Here is a 25,522-nt window from a genome sequence, read left to right on the forward strand (position 1 = left end):
GTCTTGTTCACACAAAGTATAAACAAAATAAAGACGTGTTTAAATACATATGTAAAACTGAGGAAGGACTTCTATACATTCATGCTATGTCCTATCATTGACAAGTGTCGGCCATCTTGTAATAGTAAACACAAACCTATGTGGCATTTGTACTCCGATAAATATCGTGCTAAATGCAGTATATACAAGGGGACAACTTTGAATTTATATTTATATTTCGCTCTAGTGGCGCAAAACAAAGTGATTTTGAAAAAATATATAAAAAAAAGGTTTTTCTATATTTACATTATGTAGTGTATATTCCATTTTGAAATTCATTGTACTTGGTAAGAATTACATCAAATCGCACTAGTGGCTTTTTGCTTCAACTTAGTGTTTTAACTGAAATCACTCCATAAAATGCATTTAATAACAGAATAGTTCCCTGTACTACATTTCATTAAACTCACTATATAGTTTTTCAAGAGAAGGCCTTCTTTGTATCCATTAGACAATAGCAGGACTAAAAGACAAGTGCACACCCTACTAAATATAAGTCCAAAAAGTAATAAAGGTTATCAAAAATTACTAACCCAATCCCTAAAAAAAGTGAAAAAAATGCAAGTAAATGATCAGACTTTTTTTACAAATTCAAACTTTGAGTAAAATTCAAATTGCTCTCTTATCTTGTTTCACATGTAGTTCCGAGCCCGGTGGAAGGAAAGGGTAGGGTGCCCATGCAGTTACCATCTAATACGGTGGGTCCCTTCCTTTCTTCCTGTAAATGTGAAAACAAGAAAGAAAACAACAACTTAAAATACAATAAAGAGTGAACTTTATCGTAACAAATTGTCCACAAAGGCAGAACATCGAAAAATAATTACAGTTTCTCACTCATTTTACGGTGTAATCAATTGGAGTTACGCTGACTAACATTTATTCTTCATACAAGTGGGTTGCCATTTCATCATCAATATTGTGGCCCCCAGGGAATTTAGTCTCCAATTCAAGTATCCATTTGGATTCTTTTTTGCGGAGAGCCAATTCTCTGTTGCCCCCCCTGTTGCTAGGGACAATCTGTTCAATAGCATAGAAGCGTAATAGATCACTGTTTGAACTGTGAAATCTTTTGAAGTGTCTGGCAATCGGATAATGAGCGTCAGTGTTGGTAATTGCTCTTAGATGTTCCATAACCCTCTTTTTGATCATACATGTGGTGCTTCCTACGTACCTCAGCTTGCAGGGACATTCCAAAATGTATATTATGTAGGAGCTACTACATGTGAGGAACTGTTGTATTTTCCATTTGCGTGTTCTGACTGGAATACTGAATTCTTTAACAGAAGGACTATATTTACAAGATCTGCAGTGACCGCATGGGAAGAAACCCTTAAGATCATGGAACGTGCTTTTCTTCATGACTGTAATGTCACTTTTTACTAGAATATGTCTCAGGTTTCTACCTTTTCTATAAGTTATTTTGGGTCTTTCACCTATTTCTGTACCAATAATATTATCGGTTTTAAGGATACTCCAATTGTCACACAGAATTTTTGGGACTTTTTTAGAATGACTATTGAAAGTAGTAATCACTCTTGTGACAGATTCAGTGGTCTCCAATTCAGGTGTTTGGCCCAATGATACTTCTCTGCTTATTTTTGAGATCTTTTCTAGTGCTTTTTTCAACACCCTTTCAGGGTATCCACGTTCTCTAAATCTTTTCAAAAGGACACCTTGTTCCTGTATGTATTTAGCATCATTGTTGCAATTTCTTCTTGATGTAATTCTTACCAAGTACAATGAATTTCAAAATGGAATATACACTACATAATGTAAATATAGAAAAACCTTTTTTTTATATATTTTTTCAACATCACTTTGTTTTGCGCCACTAGAGCGAAATATAAATATAAATTCAAAGTTGTCCCCTTGTATATACTGCATTTAGCACGATATTTATCGGAGTACAAATGCCACATAGGTTTGTGTTTACTATTACAAGATGGCCGACACTTGTCAATGATAGGACATAGCATGAATGTATAGAAGTCCTTCCTCAGTTTTACATATGTATTTAAACACGTCTTTATTTTGTTTATACTTTGTGTGAACAAGACATTTATTTGTCGAAACGCGTAGCAAACAATAAATTGGCTTCCTGCTAAGCATTAAACTTCGAGAGTGCGTGTTATTTCGAAGAAGGATAAAGATTATTTACCGGTGAGGGCATACCGGCAAATGCACCACCTGACCTCGGGCTCAATCCCGGAATGACCCACTCGGAAGATTGTAAATGAATTACGAGGGATTTTGAGCCGGCCACTACTTTTCGGATTGCAAGCGACAAACCAAATCGGCGAAGCACCGAGGACAAGCAAGGTTTTGACCAACCCTAGGAGGTAAGCCGTCTGTGCCTGTAGCACCGTGGTGGGAACGTTCGCCGTAGCTATCTGCTCGGGCAGCGTTCTACCTACGAGAGCTGCGGGCGGGGCGATTACTTGCTTCTCGGGGGAGGTCTGTGAACGTTAAGATCCATAAAGAGGCACGATACGCAAAAACAGTTTTGCAAGAGTGTATTTATTCTTCGAACGCTAAGGAGGTGCTGTACCGCGACGAAGAGCCTCTCGTGTATAATATATATGGAGAGATCGTAAATGTTCCCTTGCGTACAAAAAACTAACATAATGGCATCAGGAACCCCGTTATGGTAAAGGGGGAAGTTTTAATGCTGTTAGAGGAAGCCTAATTTGGAATTATTCAATCGTAATTCCTGAAATAAAGACGAATGACAAGACTTTTGAAACTTTATTCAAATTGAAAAAACCTTATCCGCAGTGACAATATGGATGAGGAAAGTGAAAGACGTAAAGCTGCATTGTCACTCTTTGCAAGAGCACCTGGTAAAGGAGGAGCAACTACAACAATTACCCAGAACAAAGACATTACACTAAGCAGCCGGTTAAAAAGATATGAAAAATTCAAGAGACAAGAAACATCAAAGTGGTGGGAAGCTATTTCCCTACAAGACTATGTTGAAAAACAGATGATTCCCCGGGGCTTGAGAATATATATAACTCCCTCCCATGAGTCACCAAACCCACAAATGCTGGATGAATGGGCGGAAAACTCAGCTGCTAGTTCTCGGAATATGCTCAACATATTAATAAAATATGCCTGGGAAGATAGGGAAAGAATCCTAAAAGAACTACATGAACTAGAGGAAGACCTAAAGAAAAATGATGATCAACATAGTGTGAATAAATTCAAAGAAGATCTAAAAGGAAGATTATCAAAACATGAGGAGGAAATAAAGCTTCGTAAACAAAGAAAGCTCCACAGAGACTGCATAGACTACGAGACGGGCTGTATTTTAACATATAGCCACAAGTATGATCACTTATATAATCAAACATCCATACCAGATGAATCATCAGCCTTAGATCAGACTGGAATTGTGCAGAATGTGCAAAACGAAACAAGTGGTTCTGATAACGAGGGGTCTATACGGACAGCGAGTTCATCGTCAGAAGTGGAAGTAATTACACGTCAAGCCACTTTTTTAGACGAGTTTCGTGTGATGAAAAAAAGTCGACAACCGGGGAAAATGACCCCGACTCCAACCCCCCTAACTCGGGGCCGAGGAAGGGGCCGCGGAAGAAGAAGAGGAAGAGGCAGGGGAGGAGTAAACAGAGAAGACTTAAACGCAAGCGTAGAACAAAGCAGCAACGAGCCAATGGGAACAAGAAGAAGAGGCTCCAACAAGATGCAATAATAATGGATCCGGAAACGGTAAATCAAACCATTATAAATCTTTCATCACGTACTTTGTCGTTTTTTGATAAAACAACCTTGTGTTGGGGATTATCTTTTTGCCCCACAGAATTATTTAATTATACAAACACTCGAATAGACATTTTTAAATTTGTACGGAAAATCAAATTAAAGAAATGGCACATATTAAAAAACTGCGTAACCCAGTCTGAAAACACAGGCATGTCTGACAACCCAAGTGACATTAATCTCACAGTTGGTGATGCAGATACTCTACTTACAGTATTTGACCTGGGTATAGGTACAGATGCATCGACAAACCAGGAAAACATTGACTCTGACTTTTTAACTGACAAGGCTGCTTGTACGTCTTTTAAACCACGTTCTGTGTTTTATCCGAACCTACCATATGATGCAATTGACACTTTTCAAGACGTAGTAGCAAAGGAATTGAAAAAACAAAAACATGGATTGAATAACAAACATGGTATAAAGTACAATTTATCTCCTAAGCAATATGATGTGATTTCATCTTTGGCTAAAGATGATAGTTTTGTTATACGTCCCTCCGACAAGGGAGGTAATGTAGTACTATGGGACAAAAAGTTGTATATAGAAGAGGCGGAAAAACAACTTAATAATACCAGTTTTTACTGTATTTGTGATACCAGTACTTACAATGCCAGTATAACTTCAACATGGGAGAAACTTGCAGAATGGCAAGAGGCAGGTGTCATTTCCTGGCAGGAATATTGTTTCTTAAAGAAAGATTACCCGAAACTACCTGTATTGTATCTTTTACCAAAGATCCATAAACATCCTACTATTCCTCCTGGTAGGCCGATTGTCTCCTCAGTAGGAAATGTGTTGGAAAATATTTCAAAATACGTTGATCAATTCCTGAAGGATTATGTCATCGAACTTCCCTCATATGTAAGGGATACTAAGGACTTTCTTAACAAGATTGAGGGCCTTGTATGGGAGGATGAGTATTTATTGATTACCTTAGATGTAAACACACTATACACTATCATCGATCATGATCAGGGTGTCGAGGCATGTTTACATTTTTTGAAGTCACGAAATGTAATGTATCTGCAACATACCAATATGTTAAAAGACATGATATTGATATGCCTTAAAAACAACATTTTCCTCTTCAATGGTATTATATACAAGCAGGTGCGAGGCACGGCGATGGGTACGTGCTTCGCACCTAGCTTTGCCAACCTTTTTCTAGGAAAATGGGAAGAGGAAATTAGTGCAGACATTAATTTATCGGAAGATTTCAAGTCAGTAATAAAATGGCTGCGATACATTGATGATTTGCTGATTGTGTGGAAGGGTAGTGAAGCAGAAGCCCTGAACTTTATCAAGAAACTCAATGACAACCAATATAATATCACCTTGACCCATAATATTAGCAAAATATATGTGGAATTTCTTGATATCAAAATTGAAGTGGAACAAAAAGAAATCACTACCAGTTTATATTGTAAAGAGACAGCTGGTAATAGCCTTCTTCATGCCCTCAGTGAACATCCAGAAGCCCTTAGATGGAGCATTCCATATGGCGAATTACTGAGGGCAAGAAGAAATTGCAACAATGATGCTAAATACATACAGGAACAAGGTGTCCTTTTGAAAAGATTTAGAGAACGTGGATACCCTGAATGGGTGTTGAAAAAAGCACTAGAAAAGATCTCAAAAATAAGCAGAGAAGTATCATTGGGCCAAACACCTGAATTGGAGACCACTGAATCTGTCACAAGAGTGATTACTACTTTCAATAGTCATTCTAAAAAAGTCCAAAAAATTCTGTGTGACAATTGGAGTATCCTTAAAACCGATAATATTATTGGTACAGAAATAGGTGAAAGACCCAAAATAACTTATAGAAAAGGTAGAAACCTGAGAGATATTCTAGTAAAAAGTGACATTACAGTCATGAAGAAAAGCACGTTCCATGATCTTAAGGGTTTCTTCCCATGCGGTCACTGCAGATCTTGTAAATATAGTCCTTCTGTTAAAGAATTCAGTATTCCAGGCAGAACACGCAAATGGAAAATACAACAGTTCCTCACATGTAGTAGCTCCTACATAATATACATTTTGGAATGTCCCTGCAAGCTGAGGTACGTAGGAAGCACCACATGTATGATCAAAAAGAGGGTTATGGAACATCTAAGAGCAATTACCAACACTGACGCTCATTATCCGATTGCCAGACACTTCAAAAGATTTCACAGTTCAAACAGTGATCTATTACGCTTTTATGCTATTGAACAGATTGTCCCTAGCAACAGGGGTGGCAACAGAGAATTGGCTCTCCGCAAAAAAGAATCCAAATGGATACTTGAATTGGAGACTAAATTCCCTGGGGGCCACAATATTGATGATGAAATGGCAACCCACTTGTATGAAGAATAAATGTTAGTCAGCGTAACTCCAATTGATTACACCGTAAAATGAGTGAGAAACTGTAATTATTTTTCGATGTTCTGCCTTTGTGGACAATTTGTTACGATAAAGTTCACTCTTTATTGTATTTTAAGTTGTTGTTTTCTTTCTTGTTTTCACATTTACAGGAAGAAAGGAGGGGACCCACCGTATTAGATGGTAACTGCATGGGCACCCTACCCTTTCCTTCCACCGGGCTCGGAACTGCATGTGAAACAAGATAAGAGAGCAATTTGAATTTTACTCAAAGTTTGAATTTGTAAAAAAAGTCTGATCATTTACTTGCATTTTTTTCACTTTTTTTAGGGATTGGGTTAGTAATTTTTGATAACCTTTATTACTTTTTGGACTTATATTTAGTAGGGTGTGCACTTGTCTTTTAGTCCTGCTATTGTCTAATGGATACAAAGAAGGCCTTCTCTTGAAAAACTATATAATGAGTTTAATGAAATGTAGTACAGGGAACTATTCTGTTATTAAATGCATTTTATGGAGTGATTTCAGTTAAAACACTAAGTTGAAGCAAAAAGCCACTAGTGCGATTTGATGTAATTCTTACCAAGTACAATGAATTTCAAAATGGAATATACACTACATAATGTAAATATAGAAAAACCTTTTTTTTTTATATATTTTTTCAACATCACTTTGTTTTGCGCCACTAGAGCGAAATAGAAATATAAATTCAAAGTTGTCCCCTTGTATATACTGCATTTAGCACGATATTTATCGGAGTACAAATGCCACATAGGTTTGTGTTTACTATTACAAGATGGCCGACACTTGTCAATGATAGGACATAGCATGAATGTATAGAAGTCCTTCCTCAGTTTTACATATGTATTTAAACACGTCTTTATTTTGTTTATACTTTGTGTGAACAAGACATTTATTTGTCGAAACGCGTAGCAAACAATAAATTGGCTTCCTGCTAAGCATTAAACTTCGAGAGTGCGTGTTATTTCGAAGAAGGATAAAAAATATATGTATATATATATATGTACCAATACCATAAATTTTAATAAAACAAATTCCATTATAAATTAAAACATTAAACTATTGAAAAATCTTCAAACTTAAATTTCACTCTCCAGTGAGTGCAACAGTAGGGAAAGTGTTGGGTAGCGGAAGGGTAAAAATGTGTATTCCCACTCCAGTGACTGGAACAGTAGGGAAAGTGTTGAATAGCGGAGGGGCAAAAATTACTATTCCCACTCCAGTGAGTGCAACAGTAGGGAAAGTGTTGGAAAGCGGAGGGGGGAAAAATTACTATTCCCACACCAGTGAGTGCAACAGAGGAGAAAGTGTTGAATAGCGGAGGGGTAAAAATTACTATTGCCATTCCAGTGAGAGCAACAGTGAGAAAGGCTTGGCTAGCGGAGGGGGAAATATTACTATTCCCACTCCAATAATTGTAAAAAATAGGGAAAGTTTTGGATAGCGGAGAGGTAAAAATTACTATTCCCACTCCAGTGAGTGCAACAGTAGGGAAAGTGTTGGATTGCAGAGGAGTAACAATTAATATTCTCACTCCAGTCAGTTCAAAATTAAAAACAAACAAAAAATTAACAACAAAAATATTTGAAAAAACAAAATAAATTAAAAAATATGTAAATATGTTAACAATTACAATACAAATATATTTAACATTAAACATTTTTTTAAACTTCTTATAATATTAAATACATTTGACAAATGCCTACACATATTATATTAAATAAAATAAAAAGTAAATTCCAAACAAATAAATATTTGTAATTAGAAATTATTTAGAAACAAAAACATTTATTAATACATAAAGTAACTTTACCCTAAAACACCACACAAGTCACAACCCACATCTAAATGTAAACATATTTACTTCCTTAATTAACATAATAAATTACTAATTAAAGAAATATTTTTAATAAAAAAACAAATTAAAACTCATACAAATGAATAAAAAATAATCATTCAATTATTATAAGTAAATTACTTCCCACCCTATTCCCCATAAACCCACAACCTGCTATGGAACAAAAAATGCAAAATTGTATTAAAATAAAATTCATAACTACTAAAAATTTAACACATATATTAAAAAACATAAACAATATTCATACAAAAAAACATACATCACATACATTTGAAATATAAACTAACATACATAACACTAATTAAAAAATCGATATTTTAAACAACTATATTTTTGCAAACAATATTATTCTTTCTATATTTTAAAAAATGATATTTCTTACCTTATATTCAATATTCTTGACCACAATATTCTTGCTGCCGATATTTCTTAATCACAATATTTCCAACTCGATAGTTGTGTAATTGAACATTTTCAACTTGATATTCTGTCTCAACACCGGCCACAAAGTTGGTGATGTGACCGAGGGCTGCATTGATGCCAGCAGGGTGGCGATCATGGAGAGGGGTTTGAGGGGGCATTTTAAACTGATTTATCCCAGGCAATTGTTTTATTTCACTTTCCTTCCTTTTGCATTTATTATCAAATATAAGAGGACATCGAAATACATGACTTCAGGATGTGCGCTGCGCAAAACCTTCTCCTGCGTTTGATTTAATAAACTATGATGTTCGTGTATAATAGGGACAGAGGGCACTCTAAGAAGGCGCATAACAACTGACTTGCCTCTTAGTTCACTATTGTCATTGTTGTCAATGTGGGGGGGGGGAATGTTTCTAAATTCATATTTGAGAGGTATCACTTAAAAAACATACTTCTAAATGTGCTGATATAATCTGATATACTTAGGTGAAATGGTTCTGCATGTAAATGAAATGAATGTTTTCAATTTTGAGGAGACCGTGGTCATTTTTTAACATTTTTGCTGCTAGATTGCTTTGAAAATGAAGATGTTCCTAAAGTTAAGAGGTGCATGACAACCTTTGTACTTCTGTTATTTAACTTCAATTAACCTTTAAATAAAGACTTGACTGTATATTTAAGATCTTTTTAATGTTAGTGCTGAGTCAGATGAACAGCAGCCACGTGCTGCTGTTGATCAGGGAGCAGCAAGTAAAGGCCAGGAGGGCAGCAGGCAGCCCCCGGTCAGTACATTGAGTATCACCGGCCTACACTAAAAAACCAGGGAAACATTATGATTTCTAGGGTGCTAGGGTGTCAATCAATGATTCGAGAACAATAGTCCTAATACCAACAAAATGTCATGGAAAAAAAATATTCATTATTTTTTATGATTAAATAATCAAATATATTTAAACATTTTCGTCCAAAAATAAATCATAATGCACAGTGAGGAGCAAAACTCTCTGTGCTTGGTGCTCAGAAAAGTGACACACTCATGTGATATAGAGAAATAGATGTGTATTACAAAGCTTTATTAAAAGACCACCCATAGAAAAAGTTAAGATACAAATTTCATTGGGTTTGCCTAATTAGTCGAAGGAGTGTTGATCCCTATTGATGACGGTATTATCATCAGAACTCCTAATATATATGAATCCAAGAAGACGTTGGGACCATGTAACAAAACCAGCACATACATGAAGAGGATTCCAGAAACGTTTGCAGGATATCATAATAGGTAGAGTGTTTTGGCTCAGTTGAAGCTCTGGTCTGAGATGGGAAAGATGAATAAGGGCAAAATGCTGAGCTGGCTCCTGGGCGGGGAAGAAGTGGAGTGCTGAGAGGCATGCAGTCACAGTGGACCATCTCCCAAGAGGAGGAACCAACAATGTGTGAATGGAGCCCTGATGATGCTCCTGTCATCAATAGGCATCCTCTAATAAGGCACGACCAATTAAATGTGCCTCTTAAATTGTTTGCTGGGTTGTCTGTTAAGAAGACTTTTTGATACACAACTTTTTTTCAATATCACATGAGTGTGTCACTCTTCCAAGCACAGACACTTTTGCACCTAACAGTATATTGTGATTTATTGTTGACTTAAAATGTGCAAATAAATACGATTATTTAATCATAAAATACAATGACAATTTTAGTTCCATTAAATTTTGTTGGGATTAGGGACTATTGTCCTCACTTCTTTTCTTTTCTTTCCCACCCTGACCATTAAGCAGTGTGTGCCTCATAGGTTGTTACTTTGAAAGTGGCCAGTGAAGCATGTGTTAAGCATAGCCAACGTGTGAGCATAGTTTTGTGGATATCTTTGGCCAGAGAGTCATGTGGCAGAATTATAATCAAAAGCAGAAACTTTAGTGTTTGACAGACTATTTTTGGTAAATGATCAGAGATGTGTGAAATTGCTTCACCTGCCACATTTGTTTGTGCTGGCTAATTGTAAGTTGTCACTACCTCCATTGAAAATGTGTGGTTCATTGTGGCTTCAAAGCAGAATTATGCATATTCATCACATGTGGAATGTCAGGAACAGCAAGCATTGAGATCTGGATTAATTGCTCAGTTATTTCAAATCATTATTTGGTCTGCTCGTTGCCCTATTGATTTGTGGATTGACTCTAAGGGACCGATTACAAGTTTATCGGTGCAGTACCGGGTTCACCCCGTCTCCGCACCCCCAAACCCGTGCTGACGTCGCCGACCCGATTACGAGTGTAACTCGTGTCTGGCGTGCTTTTTTTGGGCATTCCCATGGCAGTGCCTTTAAAAACAGGCACCGGTATGTGAATGCCAAAAACAGTTCCTGCACGTCATGGACTGAAAAGTCCACACAGTGCAGGAACTGGTGCGCATGTAACATGTGCCCCTCCTCCATGTACATCCACATGCGAAGGAGGCACAGAGGGCCCTGCAGAGCCCCCTTCATTTCCTCTCTGCCAGGGTTTACATGGAGGAGGAACTGTCATGTAAACCCTGGCGGAGAGAAAACTCCAAATATGATTGGTGAAACTGTGGTGGTCCCGCCAAGCATATGAATGCTTCCTGACCACCGCAGCACCGGCAGAGGACGGCGGTTCCCTGTCGGCTGTGGTGGGGCTGTGGCGGTCCCACCACTGCGCATCCAAAAATCTGGCGGTCCTCAGACCGCCAGACTTGCAATCGGGTCCCAGTTTAGACCCAGCCATATGCAAATCAGTGTTGACCCTGATCCTCATGGGAACGGTGGCCAAGGGTATGCCCAGACGTGGGTCCCTTGCTGCTGTGCAACTGGATTCAAGCTAGCCTGGCTGATGAGGGATAATACCCCAAATCCGGTCACAGGATGCTTATTTCCGGTCCAGGGAGGACCTTGACTGGCAGTTTGAGCCGGACTGTTCCCATGAGGAGCAGGCTAAAGACTGATTTGTCTATGGCTGGGTACAAACTGAGGTGACAGTGAGCAAAAGCACAATGGATTAAATCCAGATCTCTTGACTGAGGGTGAGTGGTCGAAAAGTTTCAGCACTCTGTCCATCATCTTGTTATGTTTGCTATGTTTGCCTAAGTGGTCAAGGGTATGCCCAGATGTGGGTCCCTTGCTCGCAGGATGAGGGGTGATACCCCGAAAACGGTCCCAGGATGCTTGTTTCTGTTCCAGGGAGGACCTGGCCTGACAGTTCAGGCTGGACTGTTTCCATGAGAAGTAGGGAAAAGACTGATTTGTGTATGGCTGGGTCCCAACTAGGGTGCAGTGGTGAGCAAAATAATGAAGGATTAAACCCAGATCGGTGACTGGGAGTGAATGTTTGCATTGTTCAGCATTCCGTCCATCCCCAGTTCTGTTTGCTTTTGGTACAGTGACAAGGCACAGGTGCCGGCTTGGCGTGACTCTGCTCCTCTGCTCCCCATCTGTCCTCTTCCCTTGGGTCTGAGAGGTGCCGCCCCAGACTCGTCTGCTGCCTGGGGGCATGCCTGATGCTCTGAAAACTTCTCCCTGGATCAGGCATGAGAGCACCCTAAACAGTTCATGCACCAGCTCTTTTTATTTATTTAAATATTTGTGCATTTTATATAGTACGGACATAACCCAGAGGTATCAAAGTTATTTACAGTACAGTAAAAGAACGTTACTTGAGAAATTTAGAGTAACACAGTAGGAGATGACAAGACGAGTAGTTACTACGGTTACTCAGGGTAGGAGTGTAAGAGTTGCGCATTTACACACACACACACACATATTATCTACTGGCGGTCGCCAGTAGATAGTTATAGTTAGGACCGAGTTCCCATAGGAAATCTGAAAATTCTATTTTGAATAACTTTGGCGCCGGTTGACGAATCCTCGCGAAATTTTCAAAACTAATGGGGCACTCCGCTCAACTCCTACCCTGAAAGTCTCGGGGTGATTCGTCAAGCGGGGGCTGAGAAAAAAGGGGGGTCCCAAAACGCGTTTTCACCATGCATTTTCCCATAGGACCTTTAGTCGAAGGTACAGCCCGAACGGCTGAACAGAATTACTTGAAATTTGGCAAAGAGGTAGTCCTCAGGTCAGGCATGTGCCTTTTGCATATATGGTGTCAATCTGTTCAGTAGTTCCTGAGAAAATTGCAGTTAAAAGTACATAAATATCAATAGGCGCGCACCGTGCGCGCACGGTGCGCGCACGGTGCGTGCACCGTGCGCGAGCGTAATTCTGATTGGTGGTTAGATGTCAGTCAACATTCGAATCGGTCGAAATCAGGAAGTGTCGGACGCCATTTTGTGTGTGGCAGTGAAAAAGAAAGGTGGAGAACGTGAAAAAGGGGCAGGGTAGAGAGTTCCTGACCCCCTAGCCTTTGTCAGGAGGTCCCTAAAGGACCCCGAAGGGTGAAAAAAACATTTTATTTTATTTTTTTAAATCACGGGGTGCGCGCATGGTGCGCGACGCCATTTTGTGTGTGGCAGTGAAAAAGAAAGGTGGAGAATGTGAAAAGGGGGCAGGGTAGAGAGTTCCTGACCCCCTAGCCTTTGTCAGGGGGTCCCTGAAGGACCCCGAAGGGTGTAAAAAACATTTTTTTTTTCAAAAAACCGCGGGGTGCGCGCACGTTGCGCGCACGGTGCGCGCACGGTGATAAACCCTTAAAAAAAAAAACATTTTAAACTGTTTATAAGTTTATAGAAGATATTAACTATGCTGTTCAACTTTATCCAAATTCAAAATAAAAGAGCTGAGTCATTCCATATTAAAGGATACAGTCAATCTATAACTATATACATAGGTAGTTTATTGTAAAATAAATATATAAAAAATATAATAATACATACATAAATTAGCATTTAAAAAACCTTACAAATTCACTAACAAAAAACATAGGTTTCACACACGTTATAGTTAGGAATTAGCATTTAAAAAACCTTGCAAACCATAGGTTTCACACATGTTATAGTTAGCTGGACATTTCACTCGTAAAAAACCATTGAAATTCCCCCGTTATAGTTAGTTCAGCTAACTATAACTCACGCGACCGCAATCCACTGCTGATGACGTCGCATATTACATCACTCATGACATGGTCAGTGACATCACTCATGCCATCACTGATGACATCTCAAATGACATCACTGATGACATCACTGATGACATCATCCAGTGAAAGTCTTTCTGAAAAAAAAATATTTTTTGTATATGTATATCTAAAGGTTAATGGAAGAATAAATGGGTAAATAAGTGTCTAAATGGATGGGGTTTTTTGTAAAATTAATTGTATAACTGACTTATTAACAGTATCTTAGTGAATACAGTGATGTAATATGCGACGTCATCAGCAGTGAATTGCGGTCGCGCGAGTTATAGTTAGCTGAACTAACTATAACGGGGGAAATTCAATGTTTTTTATATATATATATGTGTGTGTGTGTGTGTGTGCTTATGTATATATATATGTATGTATATATCTATGTATATATATATATATATATATTACATATATTTATTTACATATATACATATACATTCATACGGAACTGTGAGTAGTAACTAAGAATTAATTGGAAAGAAGAAAAAGGTGGTGCTGCTTGCATTTAGCTTCTTCAGAAGATTGCATAACACTCGACGGTGAGTTTGAGACTCTGCTATTTTCAGTTTGCTTACTAAACGAAGTATCAGCTGCATATAAAAGGTAACGCGAAGTAGTACTGATTGGAGGGTGGTAGAAACGAGCCGACAACGAAATGAGAAGTGCTACTGTGATGTTTAAAGAGTTCGATAAAGGCTAGTGCGGGGGAAGGGAGAGCGCGCGCTCCCGGGCTCTGCACAGGTGATGTGCGCAGGTCTCACGCACAGGATCCGACAGGCGCGCAGTGGTGGTGGGATGGAAGCAAGACCATCCTATTAGTTGACGCCCACAGTATCCACCTCCGAGCCAATCCAGATGTGTAGATGAACCCCGAGGGCACCTAGAACGTATTAACCATTCTATCGAGTCCACAATATAAAAACAATGTATATAGGTTTTATTCAATCTGCATCCCAGTACAAACTAAAATGTTAAGAACAGTTTCTACTTGAGATCTTTAGTGTCATTGTATTATTGTTGCTGTACAATTTCAAGGATGTGCTATTTACGGTACCAAAATTGTGGTGTCCGCACAGAGGAGTGAAGGGGTCCGATACCTCCCTTCCCACACACCCGCGCGCAAGAGCCGATCAAGGCTCAGAGGTGTCCTACAGCCCATCCGATTGACTCTCCGCCCCAACATCCCTTGCCTTGGGCCCAGATCCCCCTCTACGCTCACCGATACCACACTGTCACTCCTGGGCGCTTTGGCACAACCGCTCGCGTGTTGGCAAAGTCCCCGGCTCTCCCGCAGGGGCTGCGGCGAGTCTAAGGAGAGGAGGCGGGCTGGGAGCGCGCATACGGTGCGTGCGGGCGCCCGGTTGCAGCTTCTCATCCTCTGGAGCAGCAGCGACTCCTGCGAGCGGAGAAGGAGGTTCGCGCCCACCGACCGGCAGTGGAGTCACGCGGGAGGGCAGAGCATCCCATCCCGTGCGCTCAGACAGCAGCAGGGCAGGGTGCTCCGGTCTCGGAGCTGCACCCTCGCACCCGCGCACGTCCAAATCCTCCGCTCCGCGCTCTTCTTACCCTGCGCCAGCTCTCTGAAGGGCACCTCCCTAGCCCCCCCTGCACGGATCCTCTGCCAACCTGAAACTTTGCTCCATATTTGGCTTGTAAGGCATGGGCTAAGACCCAGCGAGCCCACCTGGAGGCAGCAGAAAACCCCTGGAGCCAGGGAAGAGAGGAACAGACCCCCCTGGAGAGGGTCTGTGCGCTCGGAGCAGTGGGCACTGTCGCCGGGAGAACCTATAACCCTCCGGCCGCACTCCATCTGGAGATTTCCAGCTACCCACTGGAGTCAACAACACTTGCACGTACCACAGCCAGGCTTATTCACGCTGGCCGGATCTAAGGCATAAGGGTCCCAGGGGGTGCACCTGCCTGCAGGTCGGTAGACTGGCACAGGTTTCCGAGGTGACCTGCTGAGGTGATTCTTCCCCGCTTAGAGGATCTGTACTGGCAGATTGTGTGTGGCATATTTTTCTGCAGCATCTCCCCTCTGGAGGATTTGTGGGGATTGTTGCACTTCGAGGCTCCCCGAAAGGAGGATTGGGTATTTGCAGAGATCCCAGCGGTGATCTGCACAGCTCAGGTACGTGTGGGGGCTGTGCGTTGCTCGCCAGTAAAGGTGACCTGGTGGTGGGTTTGATGGGGTTTAGCTGTGCTATTAACAGGAGGCGGGAGGGCTCGTGGCACCCGACCACAGTGAGAGGAATTTGCACAGTACACGTCACTGAATGGCTGCTGTGCTGGCGTGAGGTACTGCTTGGCTTGGGAGGGTAAGGGGCTGGAGAGGCGTGAGAGAGGGTGGGCTCAGTGCTTAGGACCCAGCCTTCACGTGCCCCTAACTCCCTCTTCAATGCCCAACTTCCCGACGCACTCCCACTCCATAGGGCTGTCCTCTACGCCCGTTCTGAATGTCCCGCTAGGCGGGGCTCCCGGTGTGCAGCATGAGAAGAAGAGAAGAGGGTTTGCAAGCCCCTCCAGAGCTCACGGATGAGCGGGGAGGGACCGAGCAGGACTGAGACTTGTGAACTGTCAGCCGGTAGCCTTCGAAGGGGAATTAAGCCGTGTCAGGTGCTCCTATCCCTGGGAATGGGTGAATAGGTGACTTTACTGTACTACTACTGCACTGAATTGATGGACAGTTGTATAGTGCTTTTATGGCCCAGATGGAGCCCAAAGCGCTAGCTGCGAGTGGTGGAGAGTGGAAGAGTTGCGCACTGTGTACACGAAAGCAAGATACTGGTAAATATTTTCATGTTCCTGCAGGTAATTGCTCACGAGCATTTTGAGGGGTTTAAATAGGCAGGTACTGTCAGGTACTACATGCCTCATTCTTTCATTTGAAAGTAGAGTACCTGCACTTCTCAGCACTTGTGCGATACATTTGATGCGAACGTACCGGCACTTCCCAGTATTAAGCTAGTACTCATAGGTATTAAGTCTCTGTACCTCTATATCTCATGCATTGGCCAGTGGTATATGCTATACCCCAGGTACACACTCATGAGTAACAGGTTGCCCAGTGATATATGCTATACTGCAGGTACACAGGTACAGACTCATGAGTAACATGTTGGTCAGTGATATATTCTATACCGCAGGTACACACTCATAAGTAACATGTTGGTCAGTGGTATATGCTATAGCGCAGGGACACACTCATGAGTAACATGTCCAGTGGTATGTCCTATACCGGAGGGACGCACTCATGAGTAACATGTTGGTTAGTGGTATATGCTATATCCCAGGTACACACTCATGAGTAACATGTTGGCCAGTAGTATATGCTATAGCGCAGGGACACACTCATGAGTAACATGACTAGTGGTATATGCTATACTGCTGGTATAGTGGTACACATTCATGAGTAACATGTTGGTTAGTGGTATATGCTATACCCCAGGTACACACTCATGAGTAATATGTTGGTCAGTGGTATATGTTATACCACAGCTACCCATTCATAAGTAACATGTTGGCCGGTGGTAAATGCTATACTGCAGGTACACACTTATGAGTAACATGTTGGCCAGTGGTATATGCTATACCGCAGGTACACACTCATTAGTAACATGTTAGAGAATGGTATATGCTGTACTGCAGGTACACAGTTATACACTCATGAGTAACATGACCAGTTGTATATGCTATACTGCAGGTACACAGGTGCACACTCATGAGTAACATGTTGGCCAGTGGTATATGCTATACTGCAGGAACACAGGTACACACTCATGAGTAACATGTTGGCCAATACTATATGCTATACTGCAGGTACACACTCATAAGTAACATGTTGGCCAGTGGTAAATGCTATACTGCAGGTACACACTCATGAGTAACATGTTGGATAATGGTATATGCAATACTGCAGATACACAGGTACACACTCATGAGTAACATGACCAGTGGTATATGCTTTACTGCAGGTACACCGGTACACACTCATGAGTAACATGTTGGCCAGTGGTATATGCTATAATGCAGGTACACACTCATGAGTAACATGCTGGAGAATGGTATATGCAATACTGCAGGTACACAGGTACATACTCATGAGTAACATGACCAGTGGTATATGCTTTACTGCAGGTACACCCGTACACACTCATGAGTAACATGTTGGTCAGTGGTATAAGCTATACCGCAGGTACATATACTCAACAGTAACATGTTGGTCGGTGGTATATGTTTTAACACAGGTACACACTCATAAGTAACATGTTAGCCAGTGTTATATGCTATACCACAGGTACACACTCATGAGTAACATGTTGGCTAGTGGTATATTCTCCAGTGGACGAACACACTCATGAGTACCGCAGGGCCCTATGCATTATTACACTAAAACCCGGCATAGGTACTGGTTAGTGGTATATTGTATGTTGTACGTACACTGTGGGTGGGTTTTTCCCAGTGTCATGTAGTGTTCTTCAGGTACACTCCTGAGGCTGTACTGCAGGTACACACTCCAGAGTAACATGTTGGGCAGTGCCATCTGCCATACTGCAGGTACACACTATTAAATAGGTGTGGTCATTGTTACAGCTCCGAAGTATAAACATGTCTGTTGTATATCATATGCTGCACGTGCCTTCTCAACTACGTATTGGACTATATTAAGTCATGTGCTGAATGAAACACACCATAATATATACTGAACAGGTATATATGGTGACTGCAGGCACAGCCGAAGTAGGGACTGGTCAGTGGTATTTTGTACATTGCATGTGCACTGTCTAGGTATTTGCCAGTGCTTTACATTGTACTGAAGGGGTGGCCTTGCAGAATGTACACTGTTGTACAGTATCTGTGAATTCTGCTGTACTGTGTACTCAGAAGTGGATGTTGTCGAAAGTGTGTGGTGGGGGAAACAAGTGGGTGCTATTCATTGCTCGTGGGTGGCCAATGTCAATTCAGGATCACAATTCAGCCCAGGATCATTGCGGCTTTGAGGCAGAAGGCCGCTCTGATGACGTGTACCCCGATGACGACTCAAACACTAACCCGTGAGAATGACCGGCCATCTCGACGAGGCACCCCCAGATTCACATTTTAAGACACCCCAGTACGCTAGCCACCAAAGTATTTCACCCACAGGGTTGGATTGGGATGCAAAATTGACCCGGGCACCCTATAAAAAAAAGTGGCCAACTTTTGCGGACTGCGCCTTTTCGGAAAACACTCCTTCATTGTTTTAAGTATTGTGAAAAGAAGGGAAGGGTTGTCTAAAGGAGACACGTTTTCTTAACTTCACTGAGACAAAACAAATGCAAATGCTGTCAGAACTCTGTGCATGATTAGTTCACCACACTGGTGAACCACACCTGAAAATAAGTCAGGCCACCTCTGCTCTATCTGCATACATTAATGGACCGGACCAGCCAGAGCCTGGGAATGACCCCCCCCCCCCCCCATCTGCCTCTGGTAAGGCCGCTCGGGACCCCACTGGGGGCCGGCGGCTTATGAACAGCACATACACAGCCCAAGTCGGCCTTCACGCTTCACAGGAAAGCGTCCCACTGCTGTAACTCGGAAACTGGCCCACGCCCACGGCCCAGCCATCACATTTCCTGCAGGGCTCGAGTCGGGGTACCACGCGGGTGGACGGCGTCCCCCCACTTATTTTACCAGGTTTTTACCGGGTGGACGCCGTCCCCCCTGCCCAAAAGCTGGACTTCACTCTTTGGCCTCTCTGGAGCGAGATCAGAGCTCATCTACCTGCATTCACTGCGGGGGGATTAAACGCAGCCTCCGCGAGGTAGGGTGCAGACCACCTTTCATCTAAAGGCATACGAATACCCAGGAGATTCCTATCGTGACGTCACTTCCGGTGACAGCGTCCCCCCACTTCTTTTACATACGAATACCCAGGAGATTCCTATCGTGACGTCACTTCCGGTGACAGCGTCCCCCCACTTCTTTTTTTAGGACTTGTGCCCTGATTTCCTGAGACCACCGCCTCCTCTGCCCCCTTTCCCTCGCTGCCCCCTTCACCACTTCGCTAGAGAACAACTCAGAGAAGCCACCAAGGGGCTTCAGGCACAGCACACACATGCCCGTGATCCATGCTGATAATTTCCGATGGTTCCTCTGTTTTCTACTCTTTTAGACTGGACTGTGTGCCTTTCCGTGCCCTGTAGGTGGTGGTCAGGCAACGGAGTGGGCTTCGTTTTTCTGACCGGTGTGGACAGAGACGCTACAGAGGCTCGGAAGTGTCATGATCATCTCATGGGCGAGAGAATGACAGGCAAACTGTGGCATATAGGATTGCTGCCCAACATACGTGCGGCTGTATGCCATGTACCGCAATCTAATGTTTACCCCTTAACCTCAGCTGGAATTCCCTTAAGTAAAAAAGTAGCTTACTTAAGCGAATTCTAGCTGTGTAGGAGTTTTACACAGAGACCGCACACGCACACAGGTGTACCTAACCACGCAATATTAATAATCACTGCTGGCCAGGGTGGCACTGAGAAGCGAAGTGTAAAGTTAGGATACTTGAAAAACGGTGCACGTGAGTGGCTGGATCAGAGGGACCAGCGCGATGTCCGCGGACCTGAGGTAACCGCTGCCACCTAGTGGTGAGCTGTGAGCCACTGGTGAGGGGTGGCCCTTCAGAAACAGCTTCGTGATGCGGTAGTTGCGTGAGGGCACCGGCTGGCACCTTTCCTTGCATTACGCGCCTGGGAGAGTTAGAAGTGCAGCGGCGGTGCCAAGGAACACAGCAACCCAACAACCATGGCCTGATCTGCCTGCCCTAACCGCTGGTGCGCGCACCTGCTTCGAGTAAAAGGGGCAGATCGCGTTATTCTCCCAAACCCCTCCTCCTCAGTATTGGTACTTTCACCTGCTCAAATCAGACATAAAATGTTAGCGTCCAAGGGCTTCGACGTTGTATGCTGCTGCGACTTCCCGCGTGAGCGCTCCTCGTGTGTCCTGTCCTGAGCATACACTACACTTTGCGTCGGTTCTGTTGACGACGTATACACTGGCCTTTCAAGGAAGACGTAAGGATGCTGCGTCTGCAGTCCCCTGCTTCTTCTCGTCACGTGCCTTCCCATGAAAACCTGAATTTAATATGTACGCAGCAGCCTACATTTCCTTTTTTTTTCTTTAGATGTTTGTGTAAATAGTGAGATCAGAGGGAAGGATTACGTTCTAGTGCCCCGGTGCTCATCGTACCCTTTAAGTGCTCAGAACGCACCAGCAATACATTGCAGTTCAGGAAAGAACGGAAGGTTTTTGAGACGCGACTTTGCTGATACCGTAAACAGGGCAAGGCAGAGTGAATGTCAAAAGGGTTGAGCATTAGTGCAGAGGCTGGACCAACTTACAAGAAAGTTCTATTTGCGTGAAGATGTTTCACTGTTCCTGGCTTTTATTTCGTCCTTTTGAACCATCTGCGAAGAGTTAAGGAGCGAGGGCGCTGAATCTTGAATAACAGCCTGGAAGCGAAGCTCAAAGTGCTTGTTTTTAAACTTAATTGCAGACCTACCCAGAGAAAGAAGGAATGCAAAGACCCCTATTTAACAACTTAACCGACTTGTTAACATGCACAGCTGGAATTCCCAAAATATCAGTAACCTCTGCGAACAAATTTATCAATAGTTTTCAATCGATGACTTTTCAACTGATGACATATTGACACTAAGAAGTACCAGAATTGCATGCATTGAGATGGTCACGTAGTTGGACCTTTCGCTTAAATACCCAAAGAACAGAACTCCACTTTACAATAACAACTTGGTGTATACCCCAGAGAGGCCTAACACTGCATGGGCATGTTCTATGGATTGCGTCTGGAGTTGGCCTTGCTAGTCCACCTTTGATGAACATTCAGTGAATGTAGTGTTGAAATTCTTCCACTGCATCCATGTATGTTTTTTTTTTTTTAAATGGGGGCTCTTAGTATCAATAAACACATAAAGGAGTGAGAGGATTGTTTTTTACTAGTTAAACCCTATACGTTCTGCTGAGACTACAGAAATAAAGCAAAAGAGTATATCGGGCACAAAAATGACAAATCACTATTAGCATTGTCGTAGAGTCTATCATACTTTGGGTAAAAGAACCCTCACCCACCTTGGGTGGCATGCTTCATCATTGGGTTCTTTCCCACATCTAGGTGTGCAATCTGCACCCCAAAGAAAGGCTCAACCATACATGACGGGACCTAGAGCATTTCAAAAGATTATAGCGGGGATACTTGTGCTGAAAAATACATTAGTGAAGGCTGATGATGAAGTTAAAACCAGTAAGTAGGGGAGATGTCTAAGGACCATCAGTCGTCTCACATCTTGAGGATATGAATATCAGATGATCTTGGTCAGGAGACACCACAATGGCACAGAAGAAAGGGGGCCATGGAAGTGAAGTCTAGCAGGCACCATGCTCTGGTGCTCAGAGTGCTGACCTTACTTCTTCACTGGTTTCATTTGCGTACCACATCCTCTGAATGTTCTGGTTTCATTTGCGTAGACCGTAGGGAGAGACCAAAGCAGTGGAGCTAACCTAGAGATCATGGCGTATTTTCGAAAGCTGAGTCTATGTATCCTGAGTGAGTTCTATGGAGCTCTCCCATTGTGATTTTTTGGTATTCATGCATGTTGAATATTGCCACATTTTAAGTCATTGAGAGACCTGCTGATTTCATTAAAGATCTTGTTTTATCCCATGCATGTACTTGCCTTTAACAGCACATGCAATTAAACAATAACTATCTAGCAGCTAACAGATTGTAGTTGAAGGTACAGAGCACTTCATACCCCCGATGAGTCACCAAAGCATAATCGCGGGCGGCGAGTTGGCCACCCTGTGCGTGTGCTGTGGGTGGAGGAGTGTGTTTGTCATGTGGCTTTCATGGGTGTTGTTTTGATGTTGCACGTTAAAGTCCAGTGTTTTCTCATGCCCTTCGTTGGTGCTCCTATACTTGAATATCAAACAAAAGGAGTGAGAGCACACTTAAGTATCAGACGACAAAGAATGGATTAATAGAACATATTTGAGTGCAGGCTGGTTTAGTGGGAAGTTTCAGGTGTTGCATGTGTATGGCAGAGGCTGGACAAACCATGTTGCAACAAACAAGTAGGTACATGGGTACAGAAGAAATGTGTGAGACATAGTCATGCATGCATGAGGGTACCTACCAGTTTTTGATTGGTCTGTTTTATACAGGTTATACCACATTCAATACAAACATAGGACGTGCCCAGAGGCGGGTGATGCTACCCTTGGGTGTGAGGTAATCTTATTTCAACTACAGAGTATGCTGTGTAGTCTACACAGAAGTGGTAGAGAAGCAATCTAGAGGAATGCGCATCAAGAGGAAAGAACAACTCATAGAAGTTGGTATTATACAAGCAGCCACGGTGCATGCTTTGATGGGTCCATAATGCATCAACATAAGAGCAATAAACCAATGTACAAGCAGCTGTAGTATTGGTCTGAAGAGTCCACACAGGTGTGGCCGTTAGCAACTCACGGAAATGGACATTACACACCAGGGTTGGATTGGGATCAAAAATAGGCTTGGGCACCCTAATAAAAAGTGGCCCACATTGGCAGATTAAGCCTTTTCACAAAACATTGCTTCAGTGTTTTAAGGATTATGGAAAGGAGGGGGTGGTTCTCTAAAAGAGATATGTTTTCTTAACTTCATTGAGATTTAAAAAACTGCAAATATTGCCAGGACTCTGTGTACAGATTAGTTCAAAATGGTGAAACACACCTGAATATAAGTGAGGCCACTTCTGCTCAGGTCAGACCCCCTACCTACCCTGCTCAATCTACATACATTAATGGGCCGGGCCAGCAAAAGATTGAGAATGACACGACTGCCTTGTTGCTCAAAGGGAGGTAACAGAGCTTCATCTCCCTCCAGAAAGGCCACTCAGACCCCTTGGGTCACTTGTGACATCTGAACAGCACAGACACAGCCCAAATTGGGCACCATACTGCCCAAAAAAAGTAGCCCACAGCTTTAACTCAGATACCAGCCGTTGCCCAAGTGCCCGCCTTACCAATCCAACCCTTTTATACACCCAGCCCTAGTGTATGGTCTAAGAAGTCCCTGCAAGAGAGGCAGAGGAGCAACCCATAGGAATGGGCATTGTGTAAAGAGCCAAGCTGTATGAACTGAGGAGCACTCCAAAGAGTGGCAGTGGAAAGCAACTCATAGTAGGAATGGGCATTAATGCACCCAGCCATTGTATAGCATCTGAGGAGCCACAAACATTGGCCAATGTGCGACCTATGGAAATGAGCATTATACAAGCATGAATGCTTGAAGGTCTGTGGGTTTCACCCAAGGGCCACGGGCGTAACCCAGGGACTCACAAGACTTCACACATGTCTCAAGGGACTACCCAGGAGCAGAGAAAGCACAACCATTCTGTGTGGGTGGTGTTAAGGAGCCGTAAGTGAGGATGTCAATCAGTGACACTATGGAAGAAATGCATTTTGGCAAGAGGGTCGGTTTGAGGAAGGAATATGAGGGATGAAACAGGGCGTGCAGGCCAAAAGGCCCATCTGGCTCAAATTGAGAGAGCATCACAGAATGATGCCTCACCATGTAGGCAACCCCTAAATTAACCAATCACCAGGTGAGGGCTCAACCACCTACAAAGAGAAGGGCTTTGAGTAGTTTTACTAAGTAACAAGGATAGCAGGAGGGGCTCAGAGAAGGAGAAAGCTATGGGAAGGTGACTTTGGAGGCAGGGATCAAAGTGGGGAATGCATCGATAAAAATGAGGAGAAACCCCTTTTTAAGCTGCACCTGGACACATACCAACGATAACATCATGCTAAGGTAGGTTTTCTTTTATAATACAGCCACAAAAGGACACGAGGCAGGCAGTGCTGCCGGAAACAACTAGTGTAATTTCCAGTGAGTCCATTTAGAAATGAAGCAAGCAGAACAGTGCACCTGCAGGAGCAAATCTGCTCCCCAGCCTGACTCTGAGACACCACCCTCAGATTCGGATCACCACATTACGGTATGCTATGGCGCTATTTATAACATGCCCCATAATACATTTATTTTTATTGTATTTGGTATATATTAGTCAATTGCGTTTTTCCACTCCAGTCTTAGGCTACTTCAAAAATAATTTGCATAAACATGCGCACCACATTACCACTTCGAGACATAGGCCTGCGCACAGAAGTGCAGAGGGCTATTAAAGCAAGGGAGAAATGGAGCAACAATTTTATTATAAATGTAGATGTTTGCAATAGAGATAGAAACCTGTGAAGCTCTTCTCCTCCCCTGGCAGTGGAAGACAGTAATTATTTGACATTATGTACAGGTCTTGACTGCCTATCTTACTCAGATAGGGTTGCCATCGTGCTGATTTCCGCTGTGGTGACCGTATTTATGGTCCTTGACTCGGTGGGCCCGAGAACAGCTTTCGTCCACCTTTCTCTGTTTCCCTGCAGACTTCGTGCATGTTTCTAGCTGCGAAAATAATCCAAGATTTTTGGTAAAAGACAAGAAAGAGGCGCCGCTGCTGCCTTGCATTAAAGGCCTGTTAGTAATGCCATCTGTCAAGAGCTGGGCTTTTAAATAGGTGTCAAATGTCTTCCGTACCCGGTCTCCAACCTGTGAAACAGCCTCCTTCGTTCAGACGGAGCTAGTTAGCCAATAAAACATACATGGAAGTGTTCCAATATTCAAATCTCTCTAAAAAAAGCGGATGCTTAAAAAAAAAAAAACAATCATTTTCAATAAAATAGGTCTCGTGTTTGCGAGCGTTTAAGCTATTGGCATTTACAATGCCAATACCTTTTATTTATGTGTTTTAAAAGCAACACATATATAAAAGACATTGTTATTTTTAATGCCAATAGCTCAAACTCTCTTAAATGCGTGACCACTTTAATGGTGGCTCCGCCCCTT

At 42.5% G+C, this 25,522-nt stretch overlaps 1 protein-coding gene across 1 annotated transcript in view; it reads left to right on the plus strand.

Annotated features, from left to right (window-relative positions):
• The first annotated feature begins 15,066 nt into the window (after window positions 1–15,066).
• The window catches only part of LINGO2 (leucine rich repeat and Ig domain containing 2), a 3,888,832-nt gene continuing 3,878,376 nt past the window's right edge, over window positions 15,067–25,522 (plus strand). The window contains exon 1 of the mRNA XM_085641323.1: window positions 15,067–15,709. The gene's annotated coding sequence lies outside the window, so the exon portion shown is untranslated. The remainder of the gene's footprint in view (window positions 15,710–25,522) is intronic.

The sequence above is a fragment of the Triturus cristatus genome, chromosome 2_2, assembly GCF_964204655.1.
Source record: "Triturus cristatus chromosome 2_2, aTriCri1.1, whole genome shotgun sequence".
NCBI lineage: Eukaryota > Metazoa > Chordata > Amphibia > Caudata > Salamandridae > Triturus > Triturus cristatus.